Below are 24,109 nucleotides of genomic sequence, written 5' to 3'. Positions count from 1 at the left end.
TTTTTAACGGAGCCAGCGGGAGGGGGGAGAAAAGGAGAGACCTGACACCACCAGGTTTGCACTTGCTCAAGAAGAGCCCTCAACCCCAGGTACTCAACAAAACCTAAAAATTAGGCTTGGAGACCTAGCCAGAGCTGCTGCTGTGTGTGACCACCACCTGCTGAGATAGAGAACATACTGAGGAGTTTCTGGCAGCACACGACCACATATAGGGAGGCAAAAGGATTGCTCTCTATCTCCACCTGCTGGTAGATGGACACAACCCACCAGTCTATGGATTGATCAGCATGATGATATGGAATAGCCTTTTTCCCAGCCATGGTAAAAATGGCCCAGCATGTGCCTAAAAGATGTACTCACACTACCACAGGCCACTTTTTACCGCGGCTTTGTAAAATGACCACATAATTAGTCCATACCTGAGACTGAAATTTTGCAGGACTATGGAGTTGATATCCCCCTAGCTTGTGGTATAAATAAGTAGCATACCCCAATTTTGGTACCTTTTCACTCAGTGGTCACATATACCTGATTTCCACCAAACAAAGGGATGTGACCGAAAAATGACATCATCAGAAGGTTCCACCACTGCAAGTGTCAATCACAATGGGTATCAATCACTGCATCATTTACTGCAGAAAGAGTTTAATCTACTATCGTTCTGCCCCCCACCCCCATTTGCATGGAGCAGGAAATAGGGTTGTGCCCTTGAACTACAAGGTTCTGTAGTCTTGTAGTTCTCCTGTTTCAGAGCACATGTTCAGCTTGCTGTGTCTTATGGCACTTTATTTATTCGCTTGTCTTGTTCTCTATGTGTGCTGGGCAAGTTGCCCCCCTCCCCTTCTCTCTCCATCAGGTCTGTAAAAATCAATCTGCAGCATGTTTCCTCTGTGAACTGAAACTGCTTATGCTGTATTCTGTTGTATGATCTGTTCAAGCTACTGTGACTCTATTAAGATTTCACCAACATAGGGGAACACTCAAAAACAAAACCTGGGATATACAAATCTATATTTAAAAAAATGTCCTGAGGCAACTGCTACTGTTTATCACATAAGACTCAGGTTTCACCAATTATCTTCTCTATCAAAAAGTTACTTTTTTATTTTATATGAAAATATCACAATCTAATTTTTATTTAAAAAAATATTTTAGTGCTCAGAAAATACAGTGTGACCAAATCAAATTCAATGGTCACTGTTCTCTATCATTGCACCAAAGCAGAATGTTCATATATTTTTGTTCCAATTACAAAATCCAGATTTTCTGAAACCAGGAACTTATATTCAGTTGTTCATTCCTGATATTCACTGCTGAAGTGCTTCCAATGCCACAAAGAGTATTAGATGATAGATACAGTGCCAGAATAAATGTTCCCAAGTTGGGAATGAACAACTGAACATAAGTTTTAAACTTTGTTTTAATTTCTTTATCCAGACCTTAAACCCAAAGGTGAATCCTAAGTGTGGTTGAACAATTAGGTATAAATTGTGTTGTTTCTGACTTTACTTGTATTGGAGTGCTTTGGGTCCTGCTGATCTATACATCTGATGTCTGGAATTTTGGAAGATGGAAATAAGGAAATAAAAATTACATTTTGAATGTACTCTCTAGAAGTTGTTTACTTTTGCAATGTGATAGATGCCTGTTCTGGTGTGTGCATGTGATAATCTTTGAATAACTGCCTATACTTATGGCTATGATTTCTGAGCAGGTGGTATCATTAAATGACAAACTTTTAAATGCCCAGTTGGGTATACATGCTAATCTCAACTTTGTTAAATGTTTCAGACATGTCCATCTATTTGTTCTCATGATATAACTGAATTAATTATATTATTCTGTCTCGCTGTATTTTCAAATGTAAGCCACATTGAACCCGACTTTGCTTGGGATAATGTGTGATATAAATGTTAAAAAAAAAACTTTTCCCTCCACCTTTTAAGACACTGCCTATCTGCTGGATAGTGATGGCACAAGGAAAGCAAGTTTGGTCCAGTGAAAACTAACTGACAATAACATGTTCCTTAGCTGGGCCCTAGTATTACCATATTGAAAATGTGACCATACCATGCCTCTGTGGTTATGTTCCACTAATAAGTTAAACAATTAACTGGATTTCTTGAAAGGATTATATAAACTTAGGCTGCATGACTTGGGACACAAACATACACTTATTTATTCAATATCACAATTCCTCATGTACAGCCACAAAACAACCCTTTAGGGTGGATAGTGTTCACAATGAGCTCCTAGTATTATCGACCAGATAGAGATAAGAGTTTTCAGTTTTGGCACAGTATAAGTCATTACAAGAACAAAATATAGGAAAACCAATGGGCTGCATGAGAGGCTTATAGCCCATTTATGTTTAAACAAAAGAGATCAGCATGAAACAAAATATTTATTTTTATTTTGACTTATAAAACCACTTGCCCCTGAAACATGTTCAAAACAGAATAATCCATTGAGTATCTAAAAGGTAAACGTCTACAAAACAGATGACTAAAGTGATTCCGTGTGCCCCAATGAAAGCAGAGTTAAATTCTACTTCAATTTAATTTCAATATATTCCATCATCTTTACAACACCAGGCTTCCCATGGCAGATTACAACAACAGTTAATATTAACCCATCAAGAAACAGGATATCCTCACTGAAATCTGGCCATCTGTATTGTATAGAAGAACAGTGAAGAAAATGAGCACAAACAAGAGTTTATAATTATTGTTTCTACCAGCTACAATAACTTTTAAGATGTTTTAGTGATATTCAATTTCTTTTCTCCTCCACCTTTTAAGGCACCGCCTATCCAACTGAAACAGCTTTCGAGTTGTTACATTACAGATGGACCAACAATAATAAAGAACGACAACGTGAAGCTTGCTTTGTTTTGAGTGTATGGCAATGACGGCTGCGCGGGGAGAGTGGAAACTGAGATTAACCAAATCGGTTGCTTTGCTTGCACTGCAGTGGACTAGATAGGCTCACGAGTCACTTCCACTCCTTTCTATTACACGTTTTTTGGAATGACCTCCTTGGACGTCCCGCTGTCCTCTGACGCAACTTCTTGTTTACGGCAAGGCGGGATGCCTTAGTAACTAAGGGGAGGTCTGGTCTTATTATACTTCCTTGCTTTAGAGAAAGAAGAACTTGTGTCATAAGGATTGGGCACTGACCGGAGTCGGAAAGCTGCGGGATTGTTGGTGGGTGAGCTCAGGTATGAGTACGACGGGCAGTGGGGGTTTGAGGGGGAGGTGCCGGATCGCAGGCAAGGAGGAAAGCAGGAGAGAGAAAGAGAGATGGCAGATTTTGAGTACTGGATACCGGTCCCCCGATACCCGAATGCGTGTGACTCGGTATCTTCTGAGTGGCAAGCGAGCCCCTTGTCTTCAGGTGACAGTGAAGGAAGGATGGAGGGGGTTCCCATCCCATTTGTCACCTGAAAACGCGCAGCGGATGGAAGGGTTGGTGGGCGGCTGTGATTATCCAGCCCTTTCAAGTGATAGGAGAGGAAATGAGAGAGAACCTAGATCGTTTGGGTGGGAGATAAGGTCAGAATAAGCACTTTCAGGCGTTCTACTCCCTGCAACTTGTTCATTTCAACTCAGTTCTTGTATACCGCTATTATCCCCTTTCCAGGGTTCAGTGTGGTTTACATTCTAAGTGGGACAAAATCAGATCGTGTTAGAGGTATGAGAAACATTAGAGATCACTGGTGTAATGCATGAGACTAAAAACATTAAAGGAAAGGATAATGGATGATACTAGGAAGTAGAAGTCATGATGGATTATTGTGAAGCAGGCATTGGGAAGAGAAAGGTCTTTAGCCCTTTCCTGAAGTTTAGCTGTTTTCAGGTCTGACGGGAATAGGTAGAGAGTTCTATATTTTTACTCCAAGTACAGGGAATATAGAGCTGAAAATCTTCTGATTTCGAATTGTCTTTTGAAATGGTGATGCTAGCATTAGTTGTTGTTTCAGACTGTTAGAATGGACCAGATATAGTAAAGCCCAGTAAGATTTGAAAAACTAAACAAGCAGCTTTGAACCTGAGTCTTTCTGCTATGGGAAGCTAGTGCAGTTTCTTTAGATGAGTTGACATTTCAAATCTGTATATTAATCATATTAATCTTGCAGCAGTATTCTGTATGAATTGCAGTTTTTTTCTGATATTGACACAATACCAAGAAATAGAATGTTACAGTAATCCAAGTGAGGTAGGATTAACATTTGGACTAGTAGTGTGAAGGCTTTTTGGTCGAAGAATGGTCTGACTAGACGTAGCTGTCTCATTCTGAATAGTGTTGTCTTCCATAGCTGATGAATATGGAAAGAGAAAGTGAGTGAAGAATCAAGCAAGACCCCTAATACTCTGGTTTCAGATTCGACTGTAAAGCTTTGACCATTGGACAAAGATATTGATGATGGGACCTCAACTCCCTGATTTCAGAACCACAGGACCTTGGCTTTTTGTGCATTCATTTTCAGCTTATTGTGCAGGGCCCAGGTGCTAACAACAGTCATACCATTCGCTACAGACTGAGTTGGATCCTTGTTGGATGCTGTTACTGGTAAGAGAAGCAGGATATTATTCTTGTAGGATGATAGTAGATCATTAAGTCCCAGGTGTATTGAGGCAAGGGATGACATAAAGAGGTTGAACAGGATCGGTGAGAGGGGAGATCCCTGCAGGATCCTGCATTTAGTAGACCAGTAGTTGGAAAATTGGTTGTTTTGCTTGACAGAATAGCTTCGATTTGAAAGGAATCCACTGAACCATTTGAGCACAGTCCCTATTATTCCTATCTGATCCAGGCGTTTGAGTAGCAACGTGTGGTCAACCGCATCAAATGCTGCCAATATATCAAATTGTAGCAGAATTACTTGGTCACCTTTGCATAGGTGGTATTTGACATAAGTATTTAAAACTAGCGGTAATTCTGTACTATGTGACTATCTGAAGCCAAATTGTGACCAGTGTAGAATAGAAAATTTTTCCAGATAAAAAGAGAGTTGTTTACTAATGTAGGTTTCTAATGCTTTAGTAAAAAAGGGTATGCTTGCTACTGGAAGGTAGTTTGGCCAGATCCCTTAAGTAGTGGAGTGAGTACAATTTTGCCCATATCAAGAGAGAGAGAGCGCCAGTTTTTAACAGTTCATTGAGATCATTGAGTAACCAGTTTACTTCTTCCATAGGGATGGATTTGAGTAGGTGTTTTGGGCATTGATCTTACATCCTCAGCTGTTAGTGGTTGAAAAGATTCCCAGTTTTGAGTCCTTGAGTTGTAGGATCTCCAGCTATTAAGGCTGAACTACAGTTGGGCTGCTTTACTCTGTTGGAGTAGCCTTAGATAGTTTGGACCTAATTTGGAGGATCTTATTGGAGAAATGATCAATGAGGTCTTGAGCGATTGTTTTCTGTAAATGTTCATCCTTATTAGTGGAAGCTAGTATTTTAACTTAGTGGAAAAGTTTTTTGTTGTCAAGATCATCTTGACCTATTATGCTGCTATAGTATTGGTGTTTTGGGTCAGCTACCTTCTTTTTGTAGTGTTTGAAGGCTGACTTCCATTTTCTTTTTATTACATTTGTACCCCGCGCTTTCCCACTCATAGCAGGCTCAATGCGGCTTACATATTATATACAGGTACTTATAGATTTTTAGAGGCAGGAAATGTTACGTTGGATTGGAGACGAGCTGATGTGGTTCCTCTTCACAAAAGTGGAGACAGGGAAGAAGTTAGAAACTACAGATTGGTAAGTCTCATGTTGGTGGTAAGAAAAATAATGAAGTCGCTGTTGAAAGAAAGGATAGTTAACTTTCTAGAAGCCATCGGGTTACAGAACCCGAGGGAACATAGCTTTACCAAAGGAAAATCCTGCCAAATGAACCTTATTGACTTTTTTGACTGGGTGACCAAAGACCTGGATGAAGGACATGCGTTAGATGTAATCTACTTGGATTTCAGCAAGGCCTTTGATATGGTCCCCTACAGAAGACTCGTGAATAAGCTGAAAGGGCTGAACTTAGGACCGAAAGTGGTGAACTGGATAGGAAACTGGTTGACCAACAGTTTCCTATCCAGAGGGTGGTGGTAAATGGAATCCACTCGGAGAAAAGGAAGGTGAGCAGTGGAGTTCCTCAAGGGTAGGTACTGGGGCCTATTCTGTTTAATATATTTGGGAGATATTGCTGAAGGGTTGGAAGGAAAGGTTTGCCTTTTTGTGGATGACACGAAAATAGCCAATAGAGTGGATACCCTGGAGGGAGTAGAAACAATAAGGGATCGCAAAACGTTAGAAGAATGGTCGAGGGTCTGGCAGTTAAAATGTAATGTTAAGAAGTGTACAGTGATGCACTTGGGGTACAGAAACCCAAAAGTGAGATACTGAATAGGAGGGGAGAGATTAGTAAGCTTGACTCAGGAGAGAGACCTTGGGATGTTGGTGTTTGAGGATCTGAAGGTGAAGAAACACTGTGACAAGGCAACAGCTGTGGCCAGAAGGATGCTAGGCTGCATAGAGAGGGGTATAACCAGCAGAAGGAGATGTTGATGCCCCTCTTCAAGTCGTTGGTGAGGCCCCACTTGGAGTATTGTGTTCAGTTTTGGAGGCTGTATCTTGCTAAGAAAACTGGAAGCGGAGCAAAGAAAAGCTACAAAAATGGTATGGGATTTGTGTTGCAAACCGTACGAGAAGAGACTTGCCGACCTGAACATGCATACCTTAGAGGAAAGGAGAAACAGAGGTGACATGATACAAACGTTCAAATATTTCAAAAGTATTAATCCGCAAACGGACCTTTTCTGGAGACGGGAAGGCGGTAGAACTAGAGGACACGAATCGAGGTTGAAGAGAGGGCAGACTCAGGAGTAATGTCAGGAACTATTTTTTCACGGAGAGGGTGGTGGATACGTGGAATGCCCTCCCGTGGGAGGTGGTGGAGATGAAAACAGTAATGGAATTCAAACATGCGTGGGATAAACACAAAAGAATCCTGTTTGATCCACGGAATCTTAGCGGAGATTAGGTAGCGACGATGGTAACTGGGAAGCAAAACCGGTGCTGGACAGACTTCTACGGTCTACGCCCTGATCGTGACTGAATAGATATGGATGGGCTTGAGTGTAAATTTTAAGAGGCTTCAACGTTTGAATCAGAACTTCTTCTACAGTCTTTGCCCTGAGAATGGCAAGGACAAATCAAACTCGGGTATACATATAAAGTATCGCATACCATGTAAAATGAGTTTATCTTGTTGGGCAGACTGGATGGACCATGCAGGTCTTGATCTGCCGTCATTTGCTACGTTACTATGTAAATACATTTTAGGGGAAGGATGGGCGGAGAGAGGAGGGAGACAGGGAGGAGAACCTTTCTTTTGTGTTCTGCTCTACTTTCTCCCTTTGAGGGGGTGGGGTGGTGAAAGCTCCTTTCTGTATTCTTTTTGAAGAGGGGTCCCCATACCGCGCACGCTTTGGATTTTTGTTTTAAGTGGTTTCTGGGTCTTTAAGGCGCTGCTGGAAGGGATAAGAGCACACCCTTTCGGTTGGTGCATCAGTAACAGATACCTAACATTTATTATATGTTTTTTTTTCTTTTAAATCTTCTTTTCTTGTTGAGTTCGGTAAGGGTTGGGTAGGAGCAGGAAGCTATGAATACCTAATGTTTTCATGACAGATACCATGCTGTTATTCACATGTGCTTATTTTTTACTTGATTTTGCATGTTCATAGCTGATGATTATATTCAATATGCTTTGTCATCAATAAAAATTGTTACACACTAACATACAAAATTAAAAGAATTAAAACTCCTGTGAATAGTATAATCTGCTATTACACTCAATTGGATTTATCAGTAGTATCTTTGTTCTTTCTTCATTGCTTTTCAAGGCGTCGACATTCCTTTCTTAGGATCAATAATTCCTCTGAAAACCATGGCAAATTTCTGGATGTTTTGACCTTTTTAGTGATAAATCGAGCAATTTTGTCTAGTATGGCTTTCACCTTGGTGTCCCAGCAGGATTTGATTGAACCATGTGTAGGAGATGCGGTAGTGAGGGAGTCTCATAGCTCTGTCCAGAAAGTGGCCTCGTTGATTGTACCTCTGGTGGAGATGAGTTTGGATGACTTGTGTTTGGTTAAGCTTGACATACAGATATCAATGGTGAAGTCCAGTTGGAAATGGTCAGACCATGGTACTGGCTTCCATTTGAATGAACTAATCAACCTATTAGGATAGGACGTCATACTTATGTTTCTGGATATAGTTTCTAACCAAGTTTAAAGGCTCAGTGAGTGACATGCGATTATGTTGGAATGTGACAGAATGTTTGTAGTCAAAACAGGGGACGTAAATAAGAACACTTAAACATAAGTAAAACACTGTGATCTGTGGTGGCTTTTACATGGTTCTCTGTTTGTTTTCAAGGGAAAACTCCCTTACGGAGCCTTCCTTTGAAGAATATGGCAACCAACTGAATGGGGCTTCTGTAGGAGAAGGGTAAGATATTTTTCTGCTGTCAAACGCCTATTTTAGCTGACCATATCCTTTTCAAAAGAAATGACTTTACTACCCTCTTTTGACTAGTCGCATAGATAAGGACCATCTCTTGTACATGTGGGTGTGACACCTTGTAGAGTTGTTTAAGTGTTTAGTAGTAGTCTTTGAAAAACTTGATCATTAACTTGCATTTTAAATTAAACAGTGAGAAAACCAAATATCTAATTGTCTCTGCACCTTACATAGATATTTAAAATATTAGGCCGAACGTAATCGGAATCCCTCTGAAAATAGAACCAGAATTTAAAATATTGGGAGTTATGGTAGACAATCACCTGAACTTAGAATCTCATTGTCAAACAGTAACCACAAAAGCACTAAATGTACTTGGAAAACTCAGAAAAATATGTCACTGTTTTAACACCAACACTTTCAGACTACTGGTAAAGTCCCTCACAGTCCCTCACCCTATCTCAAATTGACTACTGCAATGTGCATATACGTTAGCTGTAATACATCAATTAGAAAAATATTGCAATTGATACAAAACGTAGCTGCCAAACTGATATTTGCAGAGTTGAAATTTGAGAGTTTCCCCACTGCTCATTGAGCTCCATTGGCTCCTGGTGGAAGCAAGAATAATATTCAAACTATGCATAATGATATACTTAGCAATACACAATGACTCATCAGAATATTCAAATCAATGCTACCCAACCCAGGAACAGGAGACTGGCGGGTAATCTAGTTGATCAACTATTCTCCTCTGCTAAGGGCATTGAATTCAAATCAATACACATTCTGACCTTACTTAACTGCAAAATACTGGAATAGCTTACCATAACCCACCTTGGCACATTCTGCAAGATGCTGAAAGCTTAGCTATTTAAAAAAAACACCAACTAAATATGCATAGTTTTTTAGATGTATCTGTACCTGCACCCCCTTTACTGTAACCACAATTTGTAATCTCTCTTATTTGCTCCTCCTTTCTCATTTGGATGTAAGTCACAATGAACTTATAATGGGAATTTTGGCGACTAATCTATATTAATAAATTCCACCTTGAACATTCTGAAGCTCACTCCAAGGCAGAGAAGCACAAAAATCCTGTAGTCTTCATAGGCTAGGACCAGTCACCCTCACTCATAGACCCGCCCTCAGCCACGCCCCAATCTGTAAATAAAACGCTACCTCAACATTCTGAAGACAACCTGCTGAAGCCATCTGCAAAATCCCTAAACAGTTCGTAAGTTCATGGTGGTGAAGCCATCCAACTCACCATGTCTCTCTGCCCCGCCCTCGAGGGTGGAACACAGAGAGTAAAGGGATCCATAAAGGCACCCCTACCAACTGGCAACCCCCTCCAACAAACAACGACCCAGGCAGGGGGAGTGTTTCCGTACTCCTCCCCCTGCCTAGGAATCGCTACAGACTGCTGGCAAACTCCCCAACCACACGACCACAAAAGCCACCCGCAACCCCCCCCACACACACACATACACACACACAAACACATACACACACAAACGCAAACACGCATAAACACACACAAACACACACACACAAACGCAAACACACATAAACACACAAACGCAAACACACACACACAAACGCAAACACACATAAACGCACACACACACACACACAAACGCAAACACACACATAAACACACACACACACATACACACACACATAAACACACAAACAAACGCACACACACACACATACAAACACACACACACACACACAAACAGCCTCGACGGTGCACCTCTAAGTGCCCCCCCGCTGCATCGCCACAACAACCCGTGCAACGGAGCATCAGAAAGCCCCTACCCCCCCTTCCCTCCTCGGCGCATCACCCAACCCCTCCCCCGCCGCTTCACCAAGCCCCTCCCCCCCACATCGACCGCCTCGCCACCCGCAACCGCTAATACAAACTCTGTCCGGCGGCTGCTGCTGCTTCTATTCAGCAGCAGCAGCCCATACATAAAGAAAACAAACAAAAAAACAACCTCCTAAAACGCACCTCCGTGGAGAACCATCTCACATTGGCTGACATCTCTGCAGCCGCTCCTCCTCTCCCCTCAACGTCAATGCCCCTCCCGGAAGACCCCGGAAAAACGCCGAGACGTCAGAGGGGAGAGGAGGAGCGCATGCTGAGACTTCAGCCAATGTGAGATGCTTCTCAATGGAGGTGCGTCTTAGGAGGATTTTTTTTTTTTGGTTTTCTTTATGTACGGGCTGCTGCTGATGAATAGCAGAAGCAGCAGCCGCCGGACACAGTTTGTATTAGCGGTTGCGGGTGGCGAGGGGGTTGATGAGGGGGGAGGGGCTTGGTGGTGTGCCACGGTGGGGGAGTCGGGTGATGCGCGAAGGGGGGGACAAGGGGCTTTCATTGGGTGCTGCGCCGGCTGGGGGGGGGAAGGGGGTCTCGCTGGACATGGGTGGCTGGAAGGAAGCAGGGGGAGGGGAGGGTAGGGTCGCTTCACATGGGTGGCTGCAGGGGGGGCAGGGAACATGGAGATAAGGATGGGGCTCCACACACCACATGGGTGCCTGCAAGGGGGACGGGGATACAGGACAGACACTGCAGGGCGGGCATGGGGACAGAAGGGTTGGTGGTCATCAGGGGGGACAGGTGGGTCGATGGACATGGCTGGCCACAGGGGAGGAACAGGGAAAAAGGAGAGGAGTGTCCTCGGACATGGGTGGCTACACAGGAGAGGAGGGTCGCTGGACATGGGTAGCTGCAGGGGGGCAGGGGGACAGAAGGGTCGCTGGACATGGCTGGCTGCAGGGGGGACAGGAGAGAGAGGAGGGACGCTGCACATGCGTGCCTGCAGGGGGATAGGAGGGATGCTGAGGGGGGGGGCCTGAGACCACATGGGTGGCTGCAGGGGGAGCAGGGGAGATAGGAAGGACGCAGCAGGGGGAGAGGAGGGTTGATGGACATGGGTGGCTGCAGGGGGAACACGGGGAGAGGAGGGTCGCTGCACATGCCTGGCTGCAAGGGGGCAGGGGAGAGGGAGGGGGTGAGGGGGTTCCTCACACCACACACGCAGTCACTCATTCTCTGTCTGCCACATACACTCTCACTCACACACTCACTGTCTTTGTCCCTCTCTCTCACACAGTGTCACACAGAAACACAAACACTGTCTCTCACACACTCTCTCGCACAAACACATACACTCTGTCTCTCTCTCTGACACACACGCTCCATCTCTCACACACGCTCTTTCTGAAACATACACTCCAAGGAAAGCCTTGCTGGCGCCCGTTTCATTTCTAACAGAAACGGGCCTTTTTTACTAGTAAGAAATATACCGTATTTTTCGGACTATAAGACGCACTTTTTTCTCCCCAAATTTGGGAGGAAAATGGGGGGTGCGTCTTATAGTCCGAAGGTAGAGATTTGGCTGGCTGGCTGGCTGGCTGGCAGTCCGCCCTCCCTCCCTCCCTCCCTCCCTCCGAGTTCGGGATCGCCCTCCCCCTGGCCCTGTCACCACTTCTCCCCTTACGCGATCTTCCCTGGTGGTCTAGTGACGTCGGGGCGCTGCTCTCCATCCTCCTGTATGCAGCTTGACGGTCTCGGCGAGATTCAAAATGGCCGCCGAGACTTCAATTCTCGGCGGCCATTTTGAATCTCGCCGAGACCGTCAGGCAGCAATGCATACAGGAGGATGGAGAGCAGCGCGCTGGGCAGGAAAGAGGGGGCTCTTTCCTGCCCCGACGTCACTAGACCACCAGGGAAGATCGCGTGAGTGACAGGTCCGGGGAGGGGGGAGGAGGTAACCCTGAGGGCGATCCCGAACTTGGAGGGAGGGATTCGGACAAGACGCACTGGAGCACCTAGGTTTTAGAGGAGGGAAAAAGCAAATTTTTTTTTCCTATTTCCCTCCTCTAAAACCTAGGTGCGTCTTATGGTCCGGTGCGTCTTATAGTCCGAAAAATACGGTAGTAAAGTAAACTTGAGGGTGGTACAGGTTTCTTAAAGGGTTCCTTTTACTTCCTGTTCTTTTTATGTAAAGGGACAGAAATGAGTGGTCAGAGTATTTTAATTACTTTTTTTGTATGCTGTACATGAAGAATCTTGCCACCAACCCTTCAATAATTTGTGTAAGCCCTCCAGTATTTTTTTCCTCGTTTTCTTAGCAAAGCCAAGCCATATTAGTCCTGGGTAAAATTAGGGTTTCTGGAGGCTGTGATACCTCCTATTGGGCCAACCGAACAGAGGTAGATTTAGAGACCACACTAGTCCTTTTACTTGTGACTGCAAAACTGAATGGAAGAGGAATGCTAAAGAATGTTGTGAGGTGGGAGTTCTCATGTAGCTATTAATAGTTTCCTTTGAGAACTGAAGCCACTTAACTAGTAGTGCAGTCATGCAGACCACCAAACTAAGACCGTGAGACTCAATTTTTATGATTTTTGTAATCTTGACTGGCACAAATGAAAGGATTAGAGTTTATTTGAAACACTCATAGTAGATGATGACGATCCATAAAGACCTATAGAATCTGTCCAGTCTGCCCAACAAGATAAACTCATAGCATAAGGTATGATGTGATACTACATATGTGATACTTCGTCTTGATTTGTCCTTGCCATTTTCAGGGCACAGACTGTAGAAGTTTGCCCAGCACTGGCCTTGTTCTCCAAGTTCTGAAGGTGTTATCGAAGTCCCACTCTAGCCCATCCATCTGCCCTTATTCCTTTCTCTTCGACCAACCCTCCCCCCCCAATGTTCTTTCACAGGACATTATGATTATAAGTTGCTGCATTTAAACTTCTACAGAGGCCCAGGCCTTTAAATAACTGGCTCAGATCGGAGGCCACTAGGGACAACTGGGGGTGCTGAGTACCTGTGGGGTGGCAGAGTGAAGGAGTGGTCAGGGCAGGACTACAATACAAGTGTTTATTCCCAGAGTGAAATAGGGGAATCACATCTGTATTGGGGAAACCTAGATGTTGGAATTTACACCTGCTCCAAGGTACAACTAAGTGACTGCTGTAGAGGCAAATATAAATGCCAACATTTGGGTCCCTGCAATACCAGCACCATTCTCCCACTCTAATGCTAGCTTCCTGCAATCCCCCTGGGCACCCCCCCCCCCCCCCAGCAGCATAGCCTACCTCTGAGGCCTCCTCCCCTTGCAGCCCATACCCCTCCATCTTCTTCCGCTGCCCCTCCCCTACAGTCCAGTGCCTCCTCAGAACCCCCACATGTGGTTACAAGGCCAAAACATGGCAGCTCAAGGCCCTCAAAACTATCCTTGGTCTGCAGGACCCTACCCCCAGTCACCAGGTTTACTAGGGGTCCCTCGTGTCTAGCGGAAAGGGAGTGGTGCCGTTTCACTTCTGCCTCTTATCCCAGTTCTTTAAAATGTCCACTGAGACTTCTAGTGGTAATACTGGAGGTGGGGAAGAGGTTCAGGTGGTTGCTGTTTGTAGGCAGGGTGAGGTTGTTTCTTCCCGAGGGAGGGGAGAGCAGGGAGGGGGTGCTGGCATTGGGGCCTTATTGGAAGGAGGCAGTGATTTTAAGAAAGCTGTTCTCATGTCTGTGTGTGTTTGGGGGGGGGGGGGTATTTATGCTTATTTTTCCCCCATGTGCAGCTTTCTTAAATTGCTGCTTCCTCTGTAAGTGGAGGGGCTGGGACTTGCAGCCCTGCCCCTGTTTGGCAGAGTGCCTTGTAAAACAGTATGAAAATTCCATACATCCTGACCTGATGTGTAAATGTCTCTCTCCATGTTTTATCTGAAATCTACCTATATTTTCAAACTAATATGAACAATAAGTATTGGTGCCTTTTATCTAACCTTTCACATTCACAGAGAAGTGGTGAAACCTTGGTAAATCAGGCTATAATGAAAATGATGTGCATGCATCCAATTCTTGGCTACAGTAGTTTATATATCAATATGTATAACATATGGAAACGTCTCTCACAAGTAGTGAGATTCTAATTTAGAGTACTGAAAACTCCAGCACAGGAATGTAGAGGAAAAAACAAAAGATTTCTCCTCGTCAGCATATGTTTCTCAAGCATCCTGTTCTAATTGTTGTGCAACACTTTTAAAACTATCAGTTGTGAGGGGTGGCTGACTAAGCTTTCAAACTCTTTTCGAAATTGCTGCTTGTATTTTCTGCCATTACATTAGAATGCAGCATATGTTCTGGCTTTAGTCATTCGAGTGCCATCATTGTCCTCTTTCGTTTAGCACATCCATGTGACGGTTGTGTTACAAAGCGTATTGACTTTAAAAAGTAATGAACTCAAAATATTAGGAGTAAATTTTATATATAAAATTATGATTTTCCATGTGTAAAACCCCTTTTATATGTGAGAGAGGCCTTTGATTCACTCTTTGGCCATACATGCACTAAAAGGTATGTATCATGAAAGATCATGTGTACTTTTATGTAAATCACATTTGGTGTGTTGGGTAGCACGAAGGTAGAGTTTGACGTATATACTTATTTTATAAAATACATAGGTACGCATGTGTATTCTTACTGTACACCGACTTGAGTAAATTCCTTCAAAAAGGCGGTAAATAAATCCTAATAAATGTGCACACATTTGCACTGTTTTTGAAGCAGGTGTAACTTGCACACCATTGGATTTGGACACTTAATTCGTCTTTATAAAAATAGGGATAAAATAGGCATTTTCTTGAACTTTTGACAAATGTTCAAGAAAATGCCCAGCGGCTCAGTGATAGGCTCACTACATAGCTATGCACAGCCCTAGGTTAAATTCTTTGGTCAACTCATTTGCTTTTCTGTCTAACCGGACAAGAGGCTGCAGAGTCATTTACAGTCCATGGTAGAGGGGAAGGGAGATGTTTGTGGCCGGATTTAGGGCCCTTGATGGCAAGTGATTCACTCAGCCCAGTTATTGCAGTCCTGGAAGTCAATAGGGAAAAATTTCTAGGTAGCCATGAATAAACACTTAAGGCTCTCGGTCCTACTCCAGTACTGTTTTAGCTGTTAATTCAAGAATGAGAAAAAAAATAGCCAGCACATCACAGCCCTCCCCCCAAAAAGGAAATATTAACTTTTTTTTCAGTTTCAGCCCAAAATTGAAGCTGCTAACAAGTGGTCTGAAAACCTTTGGCCCTAACCAAAACTGTGGCCCAAACCAAACCTTTGGTTGTGTGAATGTGAACCAGTGAGGGCTGCTGGGGCTTGTCAGAGCATGTGGTCTGCATCCCTCTATTAAACCCACAGTATCCAAGCCAGAATATAATAAATAATGAAAGACCATATTTTACTTCCAAGCAAAATAGCCTCCACACACAGGACCACAACTAATGAAAACTGAAACTAAAATCCATGGTGCTTTTATAGTGGCTGACTTTGTGCCACGCTTGGAGTGACAGCTGATGTTGTAACTTCACAGTGGCAAATTACTAAGGAACTTACTATCCCAAATTTATAGACTTAAATTGTTACTAAAAAAAAAAAAAAAAGAGTAGCCCCCCCCCCCCCCCCCGGACTAATGGTTTAGTTAAGGCAGGAGCAATGCCCCAGTCAGAGCACCCTGTTTTTAAGAGCAGAGCTGGAATGGACAGGAGTAAGTGGGAATTGCTCCTGCCTCAGCTACACCTTATCTCACTAGGGACTGTAAGGTAGGCCTGGGGGGAGGGGGCCGGGAGGAGAGAGGGAGATAAATGGGACAAAGTACAAATTCTCGGCTTCCACTGAAAACACAATTAACCAGCCACACATAAGAAGAGCATAAAAATAGCCATACTGGGTCAGACCAATGGTCCATCTATCCCAGTATCCAGCTTCCAACATTGGCCAATTCAGGTCACAAGTACCTGGCAGAAACCCAACTTTATTTATTTATTTATTGGGATTTATTAACTTTATGAAGAGATTCACACAAGGCAGTGTACAGCAGGTACAATTTAACATAAAAGTTACAATTTTGTTAACAACATATAATAGTAAAATAACCAAGAATAAAAATACAATAAATGAGGTAAACTTGAAAACAGTAAATTGAAACCTAATCATAGTACTACTGTGAAAACAGTATCAAAAATATACACATTTAACAGCACTGGAATTCAAGTACCAGAGATATAAGTACATAAGTACATAAGTAGTGCCATACTGGGAAAGACCAAAGGTCCATCTAGCCCAGCATCCTGTCACCGACAGTGGCCAATCCAGGTCAAGGGCACCTGGCACGCTCCCCAAACGTAAAAACATTCCAGACAAGTTATACCTAAAAATGCGGAATTTTTCCAAGTCCATTTAATAGCGGTCTATGGACTTGTCCTTTAGGAATCTATCTAACCCCTTTTTAAACTCCGTCAAGCTAACCGCCCATACCACGTTCTCCGGCAACGAATTCCAGAGTCTAATTACACGTTGGCATAATACTAATGATACACCTAATGAGCATGCATTAGAACATTCAACTAACATATATGATGCTAGCAATTTTTTACAATATGGCTTACCATAGAGCTAAGGGACCAAGAGCAGATATATGATGGGTACAAGATGTGTGGTAAAGAGTCAGTTGGGATAGTTTGGCGGTTAGCTAAACTCAAGGCAAGTTTGTTGTATAGTTAAACAGATAAGGAACTGATCTAAGTTACAGTATATGTAGCAAGCTAGTCCAGGTGCAGAATGAGTGTATAGTCAGTCACCCAATGTATTAAAGGCTTGGGAGAAGAGCCAGGCAACTAGTAACAGCAATCCATTTTACCAGTCCTGGGGCAGGCAGTGGCTTTCCCATGTCCTCCAGGAACTTGTCCAAACCTTTTTTTAAAACCAAGTATGCTAACTGCTGTTACCACATCCTCCGGTAACAAGTTTCCAGAGCTTAACTATTCTTTGATTGAAAAAAAAAAATTTCCTCCTGTTTGTTTTAAAACTATTTGCATGTAATTTCATTGAGTGTCTCCTGGTCTTCGTACTTTTTGAATGGGTGAAAAATCGTTTCACGTTTACCCGTTCTGCACCACTCAGGATTTTATAGACCTCAGTCATATCCCCCCCCCCCCCCCAATCTCTTTTCCAAACTGAACAGCCCTAACCTCTTTAGCCTTTCCTTATATGGGAGGAGCTCCATCCGCAGGCGATCATTTTGGTTGCTCTTCTTTGAACCTTTTCTAATTCCGCTATATCTTTTTTTTGAGATACATCGACCAGAATTGAATGCACCATAGAGCAATAGAGGCATTATAATATTCTTAGTCTTATTTTGCATCTCTTTCCTAATAATTCCTAGCATCCTGTTTGCTTTTTTTGGCCACTAAAAATTAGCATGTGCTAACCATGTAAATGTCCATAGAAATATGAGTGTCTACATGGTTACAGTGTGCTCATTTTTAGCGTGCGCTAAAAATGCTAGTGCACCTTGTGTAAAAGACCCCCATAGTTTATTTGCCTGGTATCACTTAACTATATAATAAAACTGTTTCTGAGCTCTCTAGTTCAGCTGCAAATTGTAGTATTCAGCATATTATATATGTAAGTATGGTCTATCAGGTGTGTCAGAACAGAAGTGATCCAGCCAAATGAGTGAAAAGTTCCTGGCCTCAAAAATAAAGGCCAGCATGTGACCTTTTAAATCATTTTAAACCCTTGAAGCTCCTTTTACAAAGCAGCGCTACTGATTAATGTACACTGAATGTGAAGAAGCCCATCAGAATTGAGTGGGCTTCTTAGCATTCAGCGTGCTGCTAATCAGTAGTGCTGCATTGTAAAAGGAGCCCTTGATCTTGAAACAGGTTCATGAATTCAGTTATGAGTCTGCATGAATTAAAATCTCCCAACGTTAATAAACTTGGATATTCTAAATGACTTAAGAGGGTCATTTACTGCAGATTCATAGGAATAAAATGGGCCCTGCAACAGAGCTCATGCTGACTGTAAGTATGGACTCCCTTATTGTAATTAGTCCATTGACAACCCCTTTTAAGAGTGTGGTTAACTGGAAGACTACCATTTTCGAGGGAATCCTGTTCTACCAGAAAACACTACACCTTGCAGTTGAGTACAGATGTGTTTTAATCCTGAGGACATATGACACATAATAGCAGTTTTCCCTTCCCTTCTAGCAAGGTGAGATTAAGTAGGGGGGGGGGGGAGACAGACTGGGAGCATATGATTCAACTATTCCTATGGAACCTTGTCTCTGTTATGTAGAGTATGTGCAACTGCAGTGCAAAAATAAAACATAAAAACCTTGGATCTGATAAAAATGATAGCAAGGTATCTGTGCTTACTTATCTGTAGGCTTGGTTGGAGATTTTATCAAGTAAATACTCAGCAAGCATGAGGAGTAAAAACAGCAAAAGTTAAAACAGTGTGTATTGGCATGTCTATCATGACTAGAAATGATGGCGATGGATTGAACAAAACACATATTTTCCTCAGACATTAGGAAATGTATCAGAAACCTATACTTCTGTATGTAGCAAAATTACATGTAATACAAAATTAGTTTTCTAATAGCAGAAGTTATCTTTGGTAATAAAAGCAGAATCCACTTAAAGGTCTGGATCATGCCAAGATAAGAACGAAAGGTTTCATGCCCTTTTGTGTCCCTTCAAAACAGAACTTGCCTCTAGGGCAGACCTTTGAGTCCTTATTTTGGCTGTGGATGTCAACAGTGAAGGTAGCAGGGCTGCAAAGATTACTGGTCTGAAACAGAATTGTTAGGTAGAAGAACATGCCAGGGGATTCCTCAGCAGACAGCCAAACAATTCTTTCTTCTGCCTTTTTCAAGATGTCTCTAGCATTGGGAACCTCAAAGGAGGCTCTTATTGGGCACCAAAGGTCATAGATGATGAGCTGTGTTCCATATTTGGTTTGGTGGTGTAAGTCTACTATGGTTTCTCTTTGATAGGTCTCCATTTCATTCTGTGGCCTTTTTGGTAGTCTTCTGACCTGATCTCCTGTCTCGCTGCAGTTTTCCTTTCCCCCTCCTTTTTGAGTCTGTGGAAAGGATACTAACTTTATTAAACAGAGCAGCACTGTATCATAGGTACGTGGCTATCAGTAACAATAAAAGACTTATATACTGCTATATCGACCTAACCAGTTGCAGCTGCCTTAAAGAATGTCTTCTGCCAAAGATGATTTATCTGAGGTTCTAAGGATAAGGTTGAATCAAGTCCTACCCCTAGAATACAAGACTTACCCTCAATAGGAAAATAATTTACCTGATGAAAAAATGTTAGGAACTACAATCCCTGGATTTTTAAACCATTATTTTGTTTTATTAGTATTTAGCTTTAGGTAGTTGCTCAAGGCCCAGCGGTAAACTTTCTGCATACTGGTCGGTAATTCCTGAATAATATCAGGTAGCTTCCCTGCTACTGGAAATAATATAAAAATGTCGTCTGCATATGAGAGAAGAAGCTCTTCTGCTTTTAAATCAATGGAGCCCAAAGACAACATGACCAGATTGAACAGCATAGGGGAAGGCAGTGTAATCCATTTTACTGGCCTTTTGAAGGCTTGGTCTGCTTTCCAAGTAACTAAACTAGGGGAAAGGGGGGAATGGGACTTATATACCGCCTTTCTGAGGTTTTTCCAACTATATTCAAAGCGGTATACATATTATATACAGGTACTTATTTGTACCTGGGACAATGGAGGATTAAGTGACTTGCCCAGAGTCACAAGGAGCTGCAGTGGGAATCAAACCCAGTTCCCCAGGGTCAGAGTCCGCTGCACTAACCACTAGGCTACTAGGCTACTCCTGCTGCTTAGACTAAATATATGTAGGTGTGCCATCTAAATATTCATTGTAGATATCCTAACTGCTTGTGACCTGGTTGCACATACCTGTCCTCAGAGCAGATTGTGCCTCCTGCTTTTGGATATCTTCTTGTCTTCAGGAAAGAATATAAAAGTATTTGAAGAACTGGTAAAACATTAACACCGCATTAATGTTGTAAACAGGTTCCTGTAAAAAAGTACTAAATGCATGGTGGTATATAGTAAGCAAGACAGATTTCCTAGTGTCTTATTAAAGTGCAAGGGCTGACTTGACTTCTAGAAGAGCTGCAGTGTAGGATGTCCATGTTTGTTTCTGTAAGTTGGTGTATTATAGGGGTAATGTGCATGAGTCCTTGAATGAAGAGATTCTAAGGCCCGGGCTTCCAGACCAAGGAGGTTTAATGACAGGAGAAAGCTGTCTCCTTGCGCAGCTGTCATATTGGTATTTCCCAAAACACCAGAAGAACTAACAAGATTGAGTCACTCATCTCATCCCAGGTAACAGAACCACCCTCCTCCAATATTTCTGCAAAACTCAATTGAAGTTGCGTCATGTTGCTTCTAGGCCCCCATCCCCAACTCTGCAGCCGCTTTAATGGATCTTCTGCTGAGCAAGAAGTGCACAGCAATCATCTTGCTGAACAACCATTAACAAGCACCATACGACACACAAGCAACCTACTGGAGCAGCTTTAGCCTTTTTACAGATGTACCACACATAGACAGTCAAGTGTTTGCTATTGTTATGTAGAAATATCTTGTCATAAGCAAAAATAAAGGCATAATGCGCAGAACTGAAATCTACAGTACAGCATTGCAAATAACAAAGCAAGCTCTTGAGCGATGTCAAAAACATTTTGAATATAACCCTCCCCGATCCCCTCCTAACAGAGAAAATGCAAAACCTAGGAGGTTTAATAAAATATAAACCTCACAAGTTTGCTTTCAATTGCATTTTACAATATGGTGGCAAGCTTAGCCCACTGACTTTAGCCCATATAGTGGGCCAGATAGGCTCATTCTGTCTCCTGTCATTAAACCTCCTTGTTCCAGACTGACTATTAGTGAGACATAGTTATTTGGACAGTTATCATAGGTGGTTAGGAGGAGCAACCACAGTGAGAACTTGAAAACACTCTTTCTGGTTAATTTCATTGTTCACTTGATGATGCTGTGTTTACAGGTTTTTAAGAATGTGAGTTGGGAGCCTGGATAAATAACTAATTGTTACAAATGTGAGTAACAAGGATCAGCTTTGTTAAATATTAATGTAGATTTGGAAAGAAGTCCTGTTCTCTGGACCATCTCTAACCTGCACTGTGACAAAAGGTTAGAGATGTGGCCTGCCCTGCTCAGGACCAGAGGCATAGTGAGGTTCTCTGGCACACAGGGTATAGCGGGTTGTTTTTTTGTTTTTTTTGTGGGGGGGGGGGGGTTGTGCCCCCTGCCTATACAGTTCACTGTTCAGATCAGCTGTTTAGCTTACTTAGTGCTCAATAGATACCTTGAGCATACCTTCATTTATAGTTTATTCAGATTTGCTAAACAGCCTTTAGTAGCTAACAGGGCAAAGCAGAGTGCTTATTAATATGATAGTGAGAAAACAACTTGTGTCAGGACAGAAAGGATGCATACATACATACATCTGAAGATCAGGGATTAGAGAAAGTAAACCACTCAAATTACAGTGAGGTTCACCTGCTGCACCTAGTTGACTAGAAATATGTTTTAAGGAAAACCTTTTCTTTTTTTAAGGGACAGTTAATAGAGGGGTAGAGAGAAAGCACTGCACAGAGCTGGGCTAAAAAGAAAAAAGCTGCATGTCTGGCAAATCCAGACAGGCTAACAAAGGGCCAGAGAATTAACCAATCCATTACATGAATGAAGAGAACAGGTGGGAATGTAAGGGATAGGAATGTTGGCAAGATAAGATGGGGTATCATGTAGTGCTCTAGAAGTAAGTTCCAAGATTTTAAATTGGATACAGTAATACATAGGGAGCCAATATCTCTGAATTAGCAGAGGTTAATGTCGTATTTCCCCCTGACAGTGGTATTCCAAAGAGATTGAAACCATTTCAGATTTAGTTCTGGATGCTGCTTAGATAACATCGCAGATATCAAGAGGGCAAATATCGGGATATGCAATGAAGACTCATTGGCAATGTTCTGAATTGACCGCAGTGTGTGCAAAATAAAGAAACCAGTCTTCACAATTGAGATTTGAAAGGAAAAAGTGCTGAGAATCAATATTCCTAAATACCTAAAAATATCTACCAGATGAACCGGAGTTCCATCAATCAATGGAGTAAAAGTGAGTTGGAGGGAGTGATCAGTAAGCCAGCGAGCAGCAGTCTTATCTGGATTCAACACTAAACGATGGGAACATAGCCAATGAGTAACTAAAAAAAAGAGACTGCTATAAAGAAGGGAAGGTCAGGCACTTTAGTCTGGATCGTGTGATTCAGAGTTTTGAATGAGACAGAAAATGGTGCTGTACGCAGCACAAGAAACAATCCCTGCTGAGCAGAGCTTATAATCTATTAAAGAGAGACAAATAGAACAAATAAGAGATTGGAGGAGGGGTTCATTTATTATGGGACTGATTTAAAATATGCATATTAAACAGTCAAGGAGTTAAAATTTAAAAGCAGCCTTAGAGGTATGCAACTATTCTTACGCAGTCTGCATGTTGGAACCTATAGCAGTATTAACTGGACTTGTAGTGTCAATCAACCCTGTCTCTGAAAAGGCAGCACTGCAAATAATATGTAACCCAAGAACAGAACTCAAAACAGAGGATTGCAACCCCAAATGTCATCGTAAAACTTGCATTTAGGGTCGCAACTTGGATGGGTGCACCATAAAGATGTCATTGGCCCATGCCTCCAAAGGGTTGCATGAACTGAGTCATGACCAAAGCAAGATAACCACTGCCCTACCCAATACACCAGCTATTGGGAAAACAAAACAACCCAGACAGCTACAGATTTGTAAACAAAGTAAACAGGAACAGAATATTGCACCTCACTCATACACAGCACTGTTATTTATGCACCAATGTGGGCAGTTCATCATTGCATTCTTACTTTTACTCTAGATCCATTATTTAGAAATCCCAGACAAGATCACAGCTATTCAGAAAGAAGTGATGAGCAGTAGATTTCAGTGGTGGGTTGTTTTTGTTTTTCTGCCTTGTCATGGAAGATGCTGACCCAAGCTATTCTGGATTTGCTTCCTTTTCACCAGTGCAGCTGAAGTGAAAGAGGAAATTCTCTGATCTGGTGCCTACTCCTTCTTTTTAACCCAGTGGATGTTGGAAAGAAACTTACACAAGGGGTCTTTCTTATTTCTTATGTATTTATTTCTTATGGCATTTATATCCCACGTTTTCCAGTTCATATTGTTTCGGTTAAAATTTGTAGTGTTTATTATATCACTTGCTATACCTCCTTTCACAAGTTTAACAGAATGGTTTACAGTATAAGGGGTCCAATTACAAAGCAACAGTAAGCCCACCATGGACTTACTGCACGACAATCCAGAGCTACTGCCAGCCCAACACAGGCGCCGGCAGTAGTTTCATCCCCAGCACGTAGCACTTCTGTTCTAGTGGGAATATTAGAAAAATCTTTCTACAGGGGGTTACCCCATTGGCAGCATGCACCAGGTTAGCGTGGGAACCTATTCAAAAAGGCATACTCTACTGACCCAACATAAATGCTTACATTCTCCAACACAGTAAAGCCAACAATCGTACTGGACATTATATAATCTTCCCTTTCTTCGAACCCCTTTGTGCCTGACTCTAATGTGCCCTATTCGACCACAACATCACCTGTA

At 42.5% G+C, this 24,109-nt stretch overlaps 1 protein-coding gene across 4 annotated transcripts in view; it reads left to right on the top strand.

Annotated features, from left to right (window-relative positions):
* Window positions 1–3,049: 3,049 nt before the first annotated feature.
* Window positions 3,050–24,109, top strand: part of NPL (N-acetylneuraminate pyruvate lyase) — a 79,327-nt gene continuing 58,267 nt past the window's right edge. For 2 of the 4 annotated variants that reach the window (XM_030205916.1, XM_030205915.1), the window contains exon 1: window positions 3,050–3,220. The gene's annotated coding sequence lies outside the window, so the exon portion shown is untranslated. Of the gene's footprint in view, window positions 3,221–3,496; window positions 3,555–24,109 lie in introns of those variants that run through there. The other 2 variants (XM_030205917.1, XM_030205919.1) reach the window with 2 other exon arrangements.

This window comes from Microcaecilia unicolor, chromosome 6 (assembly GCF_901765095.1).
Source record: "Microcaecilia unicolor chromosome 6, aMicUni1.1, whole genome shotgun sequence".
Classification (NCBI taxonomy): Eukaryota; Metazoa; Chordata; class Amphibia; order Gymnophiona; family Siphonopidae; genus Microcaecilia; species Microcaecilia unicolor.
The sequence above is the reverse complement of the archived record's forward strand: the minus strand, read 5'-3'. Positions and strand labels throughout refer to the sequence as shown.